The following is a 12,464-nucleotide window of genomic DNA, read 5'->3' on the forward strand; positions in this document are numbered from 1 at the left end:
TAGACTTTATTTTCAGAGGGGCTGCACCAAAACAAAAGCAGCTGCCTTTGTCTTCGACTGGAATTCAGCACCTCTGAAAATCAGGCACTAATGTTTTTCAGTTGGAAGACCAGATTCCCTTCTATAAAATAATGCTTTGCATTTACAATTTAAAGAACTTCCAATCTATGTAGGTTTTAAAATGCTGTGTACGCGCTACGTTCACACAGGAATCTGGCAGCCATTTCTAGGGAGCATTAAGCAACAAGATCTTGTAGTGAACAGCGGAATTATTTTTTATTTAGAGATTACATAACTCTGACAAAATGGAAACCAGCCCCTGTGCTTCACTGTAGACCAGAACTTTCTCTTCCCAGATGGAGGATGACCTTTAATTGTGTCAGTTCCACCCCACATCCTCAGAAAACAAGGGCAGCTGCTTCACACATGAAGGGAAACAGCGGCTGAAGCAGCCATGTTGATCAAGGATAGATCGTGACTGAGGTAGCCTTGCGATAGCTGTGTGAGTTAGACTCCATCCATCAGTCAGGTCTGCGAGAGTCTCCAGGCAAAAATAATTCATCTTAAATGTCACAAAATCAATTAGCCCCTGCCTACCTCTGTCCCTTTTAGCGGCCACTGTCGTAGCAATACTGATGGATCCAGAAAAGCTGCCTGTCATGGTTAACCCACGGGGGATCAAGCAAGGTTTGTTGCCAGCAACGCAGAGAGTGACACTGCGTGGAGCTGCTCACTCAGCAGCGGCTGTGCAGGAGGAAGGGGCAGATGGGGAGCTGATGGTGCCCTCGAGCTCAGTCTGCTGGAGGAGGAGTTGCCATGCGGACTTCATGTGAGTGGGACTCACAGCAAAGACAGAGAAACTAGAAATACAGCAGGTATTCTGCCCCGAGTTAATTCATCAGTACTCCCATGCATGCCTTATCAATAATTGCCCCCAAACTCTGATAGCACTTATGGTCCCCTCTCTTTTGCTCCTTTTGTTCCAGCCCTTCTCCTAAACATTCACCGTTTTTATTCTCTTTCCCTGCTCCTTTAATGTCTTCATGGTGCTGAGGGGGCGGGTTGGCAGGAGGTTCTGGGACCCCTTCTGTGGAGCAGCTGTGATTGCTTCCCGAGGATGTGTGAGAGTTGGGAAAGATAGCAAGGCATGATTTTTTGCTGTATGCTGAAAGGTTTTCTCCATCAACCTGAAAAAGGACCTGAGAAGTGGTGAAAAGGTATAGAGTTGTCAGCCCCGAAACAAAAGCGTTCGCACAGTTGGGAGGTAACTGGACAGTGTCTGCGTCCTCTGATGAGCTGAGACAATTCCATTACCCACAACTTGCCGTAAATCAGCAAGTCCTCTGCTCTGAAACAGGCATTCGGTATTTGCTCTGCCATTCCTTAAAGTTTGGGGCTCTCGGTCAGAGAAATGACTTCAGTGCAGTGGTTGGCATGGAGTCACAGCAGTAAAGACTTTATCATTTCTTTTGACAAAGTTGTCACTGAACGCAGTCACACGCTAAAATACAATTTTAAAATATGAATTCACTTTGACTATGTTTATGTTAACTTTCTGTGAACAGTCAAGCAATTTACTTTTATTGACAAGAAAATCTGTAAAAAGTCAATGTCAGAAATACATATGTGTGCATTTAAGTAAACTAGTTTTAAGTTCTCATGCATAAGCATTCAGTTTTGAAGTGCTTACACATTCCCTCAGCCAAAGGAATGGAAACAATACAATGTGATTTATCTGACCAATCAAACCTAACCCAGACAGCTGCAGCGCAGGCTCTCCTGCTGGCTGTTATTTCCATGCCGGCAGAAGAAGAGGGTAGATGCCTCAGATGATTGGATTTCTGTTGTGAGCTGGTCACTCGGCTCTTCTTGCTGATGACTCAGAAGCTAGAAAAAGCACAACCTGCCTCAAAGGGTCAAAAGGGAAAAGCGTAGGAGCCCACTAAACCTGGTGCTCACAGGACAACCGCCTAGTGGTGGTATTCACTAAATTTGGCCTTTTGTTTCTGTATTTAAATATGAATATGTTGATAGGAAAACATTTGCATGCTATGCTGGATATGAAATCTACCCCCCGATTAATTCAAAATCGTTAAAAGAACTGTTGACAAGTTCCATGCAACAAATAGCGTATTAGGACAAAACGGTGAAAAATATGCTGACATTTGGTGTCACAGTGTTGTTCACATGTAACATGATGTCATCACTGAAATAACAGTTTCAAGCTATACCTATGTGACGCTCCTCTGTGAATATTCCTATGAACAATTCAGAAATTAAATACAGAGGCCTCATTAAAAAGAAAAAAAACAACACCAAGAACGAACATCTAGATCGCTCAAGGATATGCCAAAATGCTGGCAAAGCTGCTGCCAAACATGAAGATGTCTAAACTCCTTACAGAGAATCCTTACCTTTGCCAGCAAGGCTCCTTGTGATCTTGAAGGTCTGCTGCTGAGCAGTTAAATCTTGATGGTGTTAAGTAGCGCAGCACGTAACCTGCAAGATCTTGAGAAGAAAACCAGCGTGGTGATTCCTCTGCGCACCCCTCAGGTGTCCATGATGCAATAGAAATCCCTGCCTGTGATTCAGGCAGATTATGTGCATGCTCATCCCATCTCCTCCTCTGTTGGTGATCCCACCTGGAAGCATGGATCCGTTCATAGCTCCCTGTCCAGGCCGGTTCTTGCCATCCCTCTTGCTTGTCTTTCCTCCATCTTCATCCATAGCAGGGAGTGTCTGCCAAGAACTTTGGAGAAAAGGTAATCTGAGGACAGATCTTCTGTGTTCTCTAGGGGTGCATTTGACTGAGGTGTGGATTTGGAACAAAATGGCAATTGGATTACAGTGCTCCTCAAATCACATACTTAATCAGCTCTGGTAGCATGATCTGCTTGCTGTCTAAAGTGTGTTTTCAAGCAAAGATCTCTCTTTTAAAAAAATACTGTTTTGAAAATAAGAAAAGTGTGGGTTTTTTTTCTTTTTAAACCAGAAATCAAACCCAGATGGATTTACAAATTTGCAAATACTATGATTTTCAGCTTGTCACCGAACCTCCCCACCCTTTGTCATGTTTCAGGCAAAACCCAAGTGCAGCCTGATGTGCCCCTTGTGGGGAAAGGACCTTTCCCAAGGCTGGAGGGGACAACTGGGTGGTGGCTGACGGGTTGCTGGGTGCACAAGGAGAGCTTCTGGTGGCCCTTCGAGGGCGGCAGCGGCGGACATCTGCTGCACACGTTTTATTTATTTCTTGTTTGGAACAGCCGTGTGAGTGGCGCGGTAAATCTCACACGTTTTCTCAATCTGTCCCCCAACCAGGTAGGATTGGCAGCTGGAGAAAACCATATATTCTGAGTGCTAAATAGGTTATCCACCGTCCGTAAGAAAGAAAAGCAGTGAGCTTTACAACCATGCCTCCCAGCCGTGCCCTTGTTTTTGACTTTGCCACTGGCAAGGCTGAGTGCCTGACCCCTGCTAACGTGCGGTGCCTTTAATAAGGAGAGGGAGGGAAGTAATTTTATACTCAGCGTGTGAGTGATTCATGTTCTCAAAGGGGATAAAACTGTTATTAGAAAATTCTCCTGCCAAATGTGTGGCGAACGAAACCAATTTATTAATGCTGTGAAGCCAATGTGTGAAATTGGGATAAAAGGTGAGGTGCGGTCTCACCCCTGTGCTTACTGCTGCAGAATGTGCTGCAAGACAAAGGGCTCTTGTCCTCAGGAATGGGACAAGTGCTGCTGTTGTGACCACAAGCACTAGCACCAAACAAACAAAATGTTTTCTTCGCCTCAGATGCACTTCAAAGTGTTGGGGTGAGAGATGCCGAGCCTGAAAGAGCAGACCTTGATCATAAGCCATCGAACTGCTGCTTGAAACCTGTAAAACATTGTCAGGACACCTTTGAAAATGCTTTTATTCTTTCCGTAGTTCAAGGCTTCCTCTTCATTTAGGGTTATTATTCATTTTATTATGTGTTAAGCAGTCTCAGTGTGCTCTGTGTTGAACAGGACGCAAAACAAAAACAGTCCCAGGCCCCATAATACTCCTGGTTTGAAATGAAGTCCACAAAAGGCATAGATTTGGAGCCAAGCAAGAGGCCCAGACATGGCCCGTGCTTTTATACTGATGTATTTTGCATGTGATAATGGTGAAGATGAGCATATATTCATGAAGCACCTATAAAGCAGGTGCTGAACTATTGACAAAAGCAAGGTGAAAGAAGCGTATATTGAAGGTCAAGAGTCCTCTGCCTGGTGGCCTTAAACTGAAGAGGTCTGTGACTCTTCCTGCGTCCCCCTAATTTTTGCTGTCTCTGCCAACATCATGTTTGATGTGACTAAACAAGACTGAAACAGCATGTGAGGAGCAATAAGCAGAATGAGCAAGTCTCAGCTCTATATCTTTTTACCTCATATGCAAATAGCATCATCTCTCTGTTTTCACCACCTGGAAAGCATGAGCATCCGGACAAAGAACAGTCATTCAGAGCCTGTCAGGACAGAGGAATTAATATGTGGGGGAATTTCTGCCTTGAAAAACTCATCTTCTCCAGAACAAAATGTACTCCTTCATCTAATGGCATCTGACTTCAAATTATCATGTAAGTAGGCATGCTCAGTTCTTCTGGATTCCTTCCTTTTCCTGAACAGCCCCCAAAACAGAAATACTAATAACTCCATTTCTTAGCTGGTAGGTGTCTAGAAATCTGGGCCTTTTTCAATAAGACTTTGATTTCAGTGTGGCAATCATCATCTCCATGGTGGTTTGTTGCATTATTTTATACTCAGAAACAAGGCTGAGGGTTGTTCTGATCAATTTCTGAAGAGCTATAACCCAGCCATTAGCTCACTTAGCCCATCCAAGCCCAATCTTTCTTCTCACCTTTCATTCAAGAAAGCACTTACCATGTTATCCCCAGACTCTGGCAGTAGGGCAGAAAAGGTGGTGTGAAGTCAAGCTTTGACCAGAGGTGAAATATATTCAGAATGTTCCTGAACAAGAGGTGTGAAATCCGTCTATTGTTCTTTCACGCTAAAGAGGAATGCCCAGGAATTTGATGAAAGACTGCAAGGAATAAAGTTTAGCTGCTATAGTTGAGCACACACACAGTATGAGTGGCTGCATATCTTTTTTCATTTACTTTCATGGTTCTTGACCTCTATATAAAGCTGTGCAGATTTAACTGTTCTCAAAACTATGAGGGGTTTCTGATTTTGGCTTTTTTTTTTTTCAGTCTAGATTCTATTAATGAATCTTGTACTGGTAAATTTATTCAGATATGGGTTTTCTTCAACCTTTTCTCAGCTACCCTTGTACCATTTTTCTGTCCGCCATTGAACCGGCAAACTCATTCCACAACATCTTAACAGTATTTGTATTTTGTCTACAGCAGGGATAAATTACTTAGTTTCTGACATAATACTAACATTTTATTAGTGTAAGTCACAGAGCACAGTAGCTCAGCCAGAGCTGAGTGATCCTGAATCCGAATTAATTGTTGGCGTTAGTATAAAGTACCCGCAGTCATCTGTCAGGCGAGTGGCTCCATCTAGCTCTGTTTATGGCTGGAGTCAAAAGGTCAAGTTTGCAGAATCAGTAGCCCAGTCCCTGTACTCCATATCGTTAGATTACAGCATTCAGCTTTCTTGCTGCTGCACACAAGTCCTTTGAAGAGTGACGTAACTGCAACTGATTGTCAGGACATGGTATCCTGAAGTAGAGTCCAAGGTCTCTAGCACATAAAACCCCATAAATAAGTAAATAAAAACCTACCACTGATTGGCAGAAAAAAAGGTTCAAACTCCATATATGCTTCAGAGTTCCCAGCTTCATGAGAGGGCCCTGTGTCATGCTCCTAATCCAAGCCCCACAGTGTTTTTACCTTCATGAGCTGGTCATTGTTGTTGCAAGTTCCCGATTCCTGTGTCTCTTAACTTTGTGTGTGAGCTTCTACGTACTCTACATTTTAAGAACAGCTTTGAGGGTCAAAGCTTAATTTCCGCATTTGTCCACCCTCTTTATGGAAGTGACCTCAGAAGTACCTGGCTGTGGGCTCACTCAGTTGTTATAGCCAAGGAAAAATCTTAGGCGTTTATTGTACTTTGAAACACATTCAAGTATACACTTGCCTGGAGTATGGATGTACTTAGTATTTTCTGTCTGCTCAGCTGTTTCCATGTATTCTTTGGGCCCTTCAACAACATCAAGAACCCAGTACCTTCAGTCCGTGGACTTTCCTAGAAGGGTCTTCAGAGCAGGTAGAATCTGTAGACACCCTAGGCAAAGGATACCTGTGCCTAGATTAAGGCAAGATGGACACCTGGAACTGCATCTCAGAAGATGAAATCTGAGATGAATAGGCTGTTCAAACCATTCTCCAACAATCATATTCACATATTCACACCATATTCGCAACATTTTTTTTCTTCTCTCTCACTAACATGAAACTATCAATACAATCCACTCAGCCATCAAAAAAGCCAGGAAATTGTCCGTGTTGGTAGAGGAAGAGAAGTCTTCTCCATGGGGTCCCTGAAGAGCATTGTGTTGCATTTTATTACATCTAAGAGGTTACAGTCTAGTGCTAATTCTGGAAATGCATTCCCTGAACAGAGGCTGTTATTTGCTCAGTTTCAGGCTGTTACTTGCTCAGTTTCAGTCTGCAGACCTATTATCTGAATTGGCTAATCCCCTGCTAAAGCCTGTCATGGGTGAATGATTACAGAAGGATATAGTCTGAGTAGCAGTAAACACAATGGAAGACAAGTAACTCCATGAATTTTGGAATTGAGGGAACATGGTTGGCATCTTGTGGTAGTTTAACGTTGGTGTCTAATAATGACACTAAAGAACTGAGGCTCTTCCTCTAATTGGCTTCAAGAGTGGCTTTCTGAATGGATTCTCTGGGGTCAGTGAAGAGCTAAGCTTACCTTGCCATCTCCCCATCAGCAGGGAAGCACAGGCAAGGGCTCTTCTCAACAACTAGTGACTGTCATGTTGACTATCTGGAGTTAATATGTCTGAAATATTGTCACTTGCGTCAGATATAGTTGAAACTGGCTAACCTTTTCAAGCAACATTATGAGAAGATAGAGAAAAGAAAGGAAATTATAAGCAAACTAATATCACAATCTTCGATCTTCCCCTTCGACAGTTCACGTGTCCTTATAAGCCTTGCTTCTTCAGGAAGTGTTTTAGTTTACCCTCTGAACAGCAAAACCACACAACTCTCTTCTGGCACATTCTGATAATTTTGCATGGCGACCTAACAAGCAAAGTAGTGGAAAGGACAATTAAACAGTTTTTGATGTCACCTGCGCTGGTGTGTTGATCCTCTGGAGCTCTGCTGAAATCACTGGAATTACTCTACATTTCCACTCATATGAGCAGATCAAAACATAGCCTTATTTGTGCTGTAACTTACTTTTTTAGGGAAGCATAAGAATTTCCATTTTCTATTACAATACTTAATTGAGTCATTTGTTATACTGTTATTATCATATGGCCTAAGTGTTAGTGGGCCATTGAGTCATCTCTCAGTGTAATTTTGTATTTCCTGGAATCCCAGGTCCTTGGATGTCTCAGACACAGTGTTTTAGCCAGTAGCAGTGCAGATGTGACTGAGCTGTAACAACCTCCTGGTATTGCTTTCCCATATAAATTGTGATTTACAGCTGTGTAGCATACAATTTGCATTTGTTATTGTTTGCAGCTATATGACAGCAGTGCTCTTCACAGTGTGCCAGAACTATATTTGGTCTTGGAAGTTAAGAGTACTGTGTGATTTTGGCTGGGGCTAGTTTGCATTCATATGCATATACATATGTGTATGCGAACATTCATATACGTACCCTCTTGTGCCTGCTTGACTGTTCTGCGAATCTGTTTGATGCTGATCTTAGAATCATAGAAGTTTAGGTTGGAAGGGGCCTTTAAAGGTCATCTAGTCCAACCCCCTTGCAGGGACATCTTCAACTAGATCAAGTTTCTCAGAGCCCCGTCCAACCTGACCTTGAATGTTTCCAGGGATGAGGCATCTACCACCTCTCTGGACAACTTGTTCCAGTGTTTCCAACACCATCGTCGTAAAAAATTTCTTCCTTATACCTAGTCTAAATTTATCCCCTTTTAGTTTAAAGCCATTACCCCTTGTCCTGTTGCAACAGGGCCTACTAAAAAGTTTGTCCTCATCTTTCTTATAAGCCCTCTTTAAGTATTGAAAGGCTACAATAAGGGCAGAGAAGGCCGGAGCCTTCTCTTCTCCAGGTTGAACAACCCCAACTGTTTCAGCCTGTCTTCACAAGAGAGGTGCTCCAGCCCTCAGATCATTTTTGTGGCCCTCCTCTGGATCTGCTCCAACAGGTCCATGTCTTTCCTGTGATGAGGGCTCCAGAGCTGGACACAATACTCCAGGTGGGGTCTCACCAGAACGGAGTAGAGGGGCAGGATCACCTTCCTCGACCTGCTGGCCATGCTGCTTTTGATGCATCCCAGGAGGCAGCTGGCTTTCTGGGCTGCAAATACACATTGCCAGGTCATGTCCAGCTTTTCATTGACCAGTACCGCCAAGTCCTTCTTGGCAGGGCTACTCTCAATCCCTTCATCCCCCAGCCGGTATTGATACCAGGGGTTGCCCCAGCCCAGGTGCAGGACCCTGCAACTTGGCCTTGTTGAACCTCATGATGTTCACATGGTCCCACTTCTTGAGCTTGTAAAAAAAACCAGCAGAGCCTGTGTGCCATGGTACTGCTGGGGCGATGCCATGACTCAGATCTTGTCCAAGAAGCATAATTACTCTGCTTAAGGAAATCCTCAGAAGGAAGTTGTGGGTCATAGGCTGGCACTTTCTGTTGAAGTAAGTCCGACACCTACACAACATTCAGTACTTCAGCCATCAGGAGTGTTCATTACATGGCCTGCTTTCTGCATGGAGCAGTAACTCTGCACTCTCTTGCACATAATTTTCTGTAAACTCAAAGAAAGACATTTTCTTTCATCACAGTTTACTCTGATCGTAATGCTTATCTGTAGGAAACCTAATATTTGTATCTCACTAACTAGATATTTCAAAGTATTGAGACATTTTTGTATACTGTCCTCAGCAAGAGTGGTTTCCCTGCAGGGAAAGATGAGGTGGGAGCTGAGGGTGACAGCAAGGCAGGCAGGGGCTGGGACCTCACTGACAAAGCAGCACAGCCCCATAGCACGCAAATAGGGTGAGCAGGGCAGGTCCAGTGAAGGTAACAGGGGTCAGCCAAGAATCCAGTGATGGCCACACGAATTCGTAGTGACAGGGCAGGTGCAAGGTCAAGCCAGGAGGTCACATCGGTGTGCCAGGCTCAGGTTTAATGTGTTACAAGGCCAGGCACAGGTAGGGACCAAAGGTAAGCCCTATGCAGTTCCTGAGCAAGGGTGGGAGGACTCTAACAAGGCATCTTACAACTCTTTCCAAAGCATCTGATCCAAATTACAAAGCTGTTCCATTCCAGGATCCAGGTGGCCAAGCCCCTTGGATGGGGAGGGAAGAGGTTGCAGAGCTCATTGATGCACTCAGGGCGGGCTCTGGTACATATGGGGACACTTTAATTCATGCATTTATTCAGCAATCACAGATACCTCATGGATTCCTGTTCTTATCTAGTCTTCCTGTATCTGAGAAACAATAGACAAAGTTACCTACTCCTCATTCAAGCTTTTCTTCCTTATATTTCGGAAAGCTTGAAAATAACCAGTGGCCTTTTTGCTGTGTGCCCGCTTAAGGGGGAAGATCTATCATTATCACAGTCACCATTCTAAGAAATAATAAAATTCAGAAGCTACTGTCATGAGGTACTATCTGAAATAGTTCTTCTATACCAAATAGCTGTTCAGGTTGTTCATATTCACATGATTTGGCCTTTGCATTCAGCTTTTTAGTGCATTCGTCTCTGCTGTCAGGAGCTCACAGGGGCCATCACAGTTCTGGTGCTTTCAGTATTTGAAGAAGTATTACTTTGATCAACATAATGTCTATGCGCAATGAAGATATATATTTTTATACGTGTCCAGTTCCATATGAGGGGCACGGTGAGTTTTAACACATCCACTCCCAGTAGACCAGGCCCTTCTGCCTTTGAAAGATGTCCCAGAATTACAGAATATTTTTCCTTATGGACTCAAAATGTTACACCTTTGTTTGGAGTCTATTCTGGACTGCTCACGTGTGTGGAAAACACTCACTGGACTTTCTGCTAGTTCTAGGCTGCTGGTTCCCAAAACAAGGCCATCTCAGGCAGCTTTGGAAGTAGTTGTTTGGAAAACAGGTAAGACATGAAATTGGGTCAGATTTGATAAGCGTTCCCTAATCTTACCTTTAATTGAAATAGTAAATAATGCATTTATGCAAACACAAGGCAGCTTTGGATGGAAGACAGTCAGTATTTTCTGTGTATGTGAATTCTATAAAGGGGATGTTTAACTTTGCACACAAGACAAAAAATAAGGTGTTTCCCTATATTCAGATTACAAACTAGGGCAGCATTGTCCAGTCTTCCAGCACAGCAAGCCTGCTACTTTGAACTGCTTCTGTCTCTGCGTGAGGTGCTGAGAAGCATGCCTCCTTGGGAAGCTGACTGTAAGCAGGGGTCATGCCTGTCCTCCTCTGTCAGAGAGGGGAGTCTATAAGCATTCAATATAGAATGAGATACTAATGTGAAGTGGGAGTTCAGAGTGTATTTTCTGAAACTCTTTCTTCCCCCGTCCCACAAATTGTTTTATTTTCAGGGGAGTCTGAAAGTTTTTTTATTTTTTTTTATTAAAGTTTTGAAGAAGGCCTTCAAAAGTACAAAGTGAATTTAAGCTACATCTTCCTGATTTTTTAGACCACCTGTAATAATAAGAAGCTATACGATATGGATGCTCTGTTCATATTTGGTGGGATGTATTAGACTCCAGTAATAATACTTAAATATTACAGTGTTTTTCACTAAAAAGAAAGGATGTCTAGCGAAGAGCTACACTGGCATTTCCCATCGCCTAGACTGTGAGTTCCTGATTGAGAGATGAAGGTCAAGAAGGGAGATGTAGTACATATGTGCCATTATGATGAAGAGTCTTTCAACAGTATGTGTAGGGGCAGTTGGATTAATTTACCTAAAATTTGGGAAGCACATCTTTAAGGAGTTCTCTTCTTAGTAGCTGAATATTGCCAGGGAACAGTGAGGGTCAGCTGCTCTCTAAGGGATGAGCATCTGGGAGCTGAGGACAACAGCATGCCTAGCAGGGCAATGGCTTTACCAGGCAAGGTCTAGTTCCACCATACCCAAATGAGGTGAGCAGAGCAGACCAGGGCCAGGTTCAAACAAGAGTCCAGATCATCGGGCAAGCTTGTGATGATGAAGCAAGTACAAGATCAAGCTAGGAAGTCAATCCACAAGTCAAGGTTGGCTCTGATGAAGGTAACCAGGGTTAGACAGAGTCCAGTGATCATGGGGAAGGTCTGTAGTGACAAGACAGGTCCATGGTCAGTGTCCAAAACAATGGGGTTCAAGATCAGGCACAGGCATGGCTGTGGCTGCTCTGGAGACCAGTAGTCTTAAAACAAAGCTCAAGCAAGACTTGTTCTGCAAACAAGAGAGATGTATCTTCACCTTCTCCAGAAGACTTGTAGGCTAAGTGATTCAGCTACATTGTGGGAAACTCTGCTTGAAGTCCCCACACTGCCCGATCCACACTTGCAGACCTTATCTCATGTATTCCCAGTGCAAGCTCAGGCCAGAGAGCTGTGGGGTCTTTTCTGGCAATCCAGCAGTTCATGTGGCAAATGCCATCTTCTATGATTAAGTATTAATTGGAGCAGGGACTTGAACCTTGGTTTCATGTACACTGGACAAGTGCCGTATCTGCTAATCTGCAGAACCAGTCACTTGGAGTCAATGGGAGTCCATTTCCATTGACTCTATTCTGGCCCACCCAATTTCCGATTGCTTATTTGAAGCGGGATCCTGTCAACAGAAGAAATCAAAAGGGAGAAAGCTTGTCTCTTCATTTCCTTCTTTCCAAGTCAGAACAAAACATCCTTACTTATTTTTAGAATTAGCAGTAGTGAACACAGTGCAATTTTTTTGTCTCAGCTAGAACGGCTTTGATGGTTGGTCAAAAGTGTTGTTAGTTTTCTAGTTAAAAAGGCTCTAAGTATATGCAGCATAGTTTTCATACAGCCAGCAGTGTGGCATTTTGAGAGAAGTTCAAATAATTGGGCTTTACATGGGTAAAACTCAAATCCACAGTTCTGGTCAGGAAAACGTGTCTGCAGCAAAGAGCCCTTTGCACCATTAGGTTAATAGAATTACAACTCTTAGTGATTGCCATCTCTCCAAGCACTGGACTTGCGGAGTCGATACTCCACAACTGAGTGGAAGGAAAGAATGCAAGATAATAGGAACAACATATGTTGCTGTCTTGATAGGATGCTGAGCATTGTA

Source organism: Chroicocephalus ridibundus, chromosome 1 (assembly GCF_963924245.1).
Source record: "Chroicocephalus ridibundus chromosome 1, bChrRid1.1, whole genome shotgun sequence".
NCBI classification, from domain to species: Eukaryota; Metazoa; Chordata; class Aves; order Charadriiformes; family Laridae; genus Chroicocephalus; species Chroicocephalus ridibundus.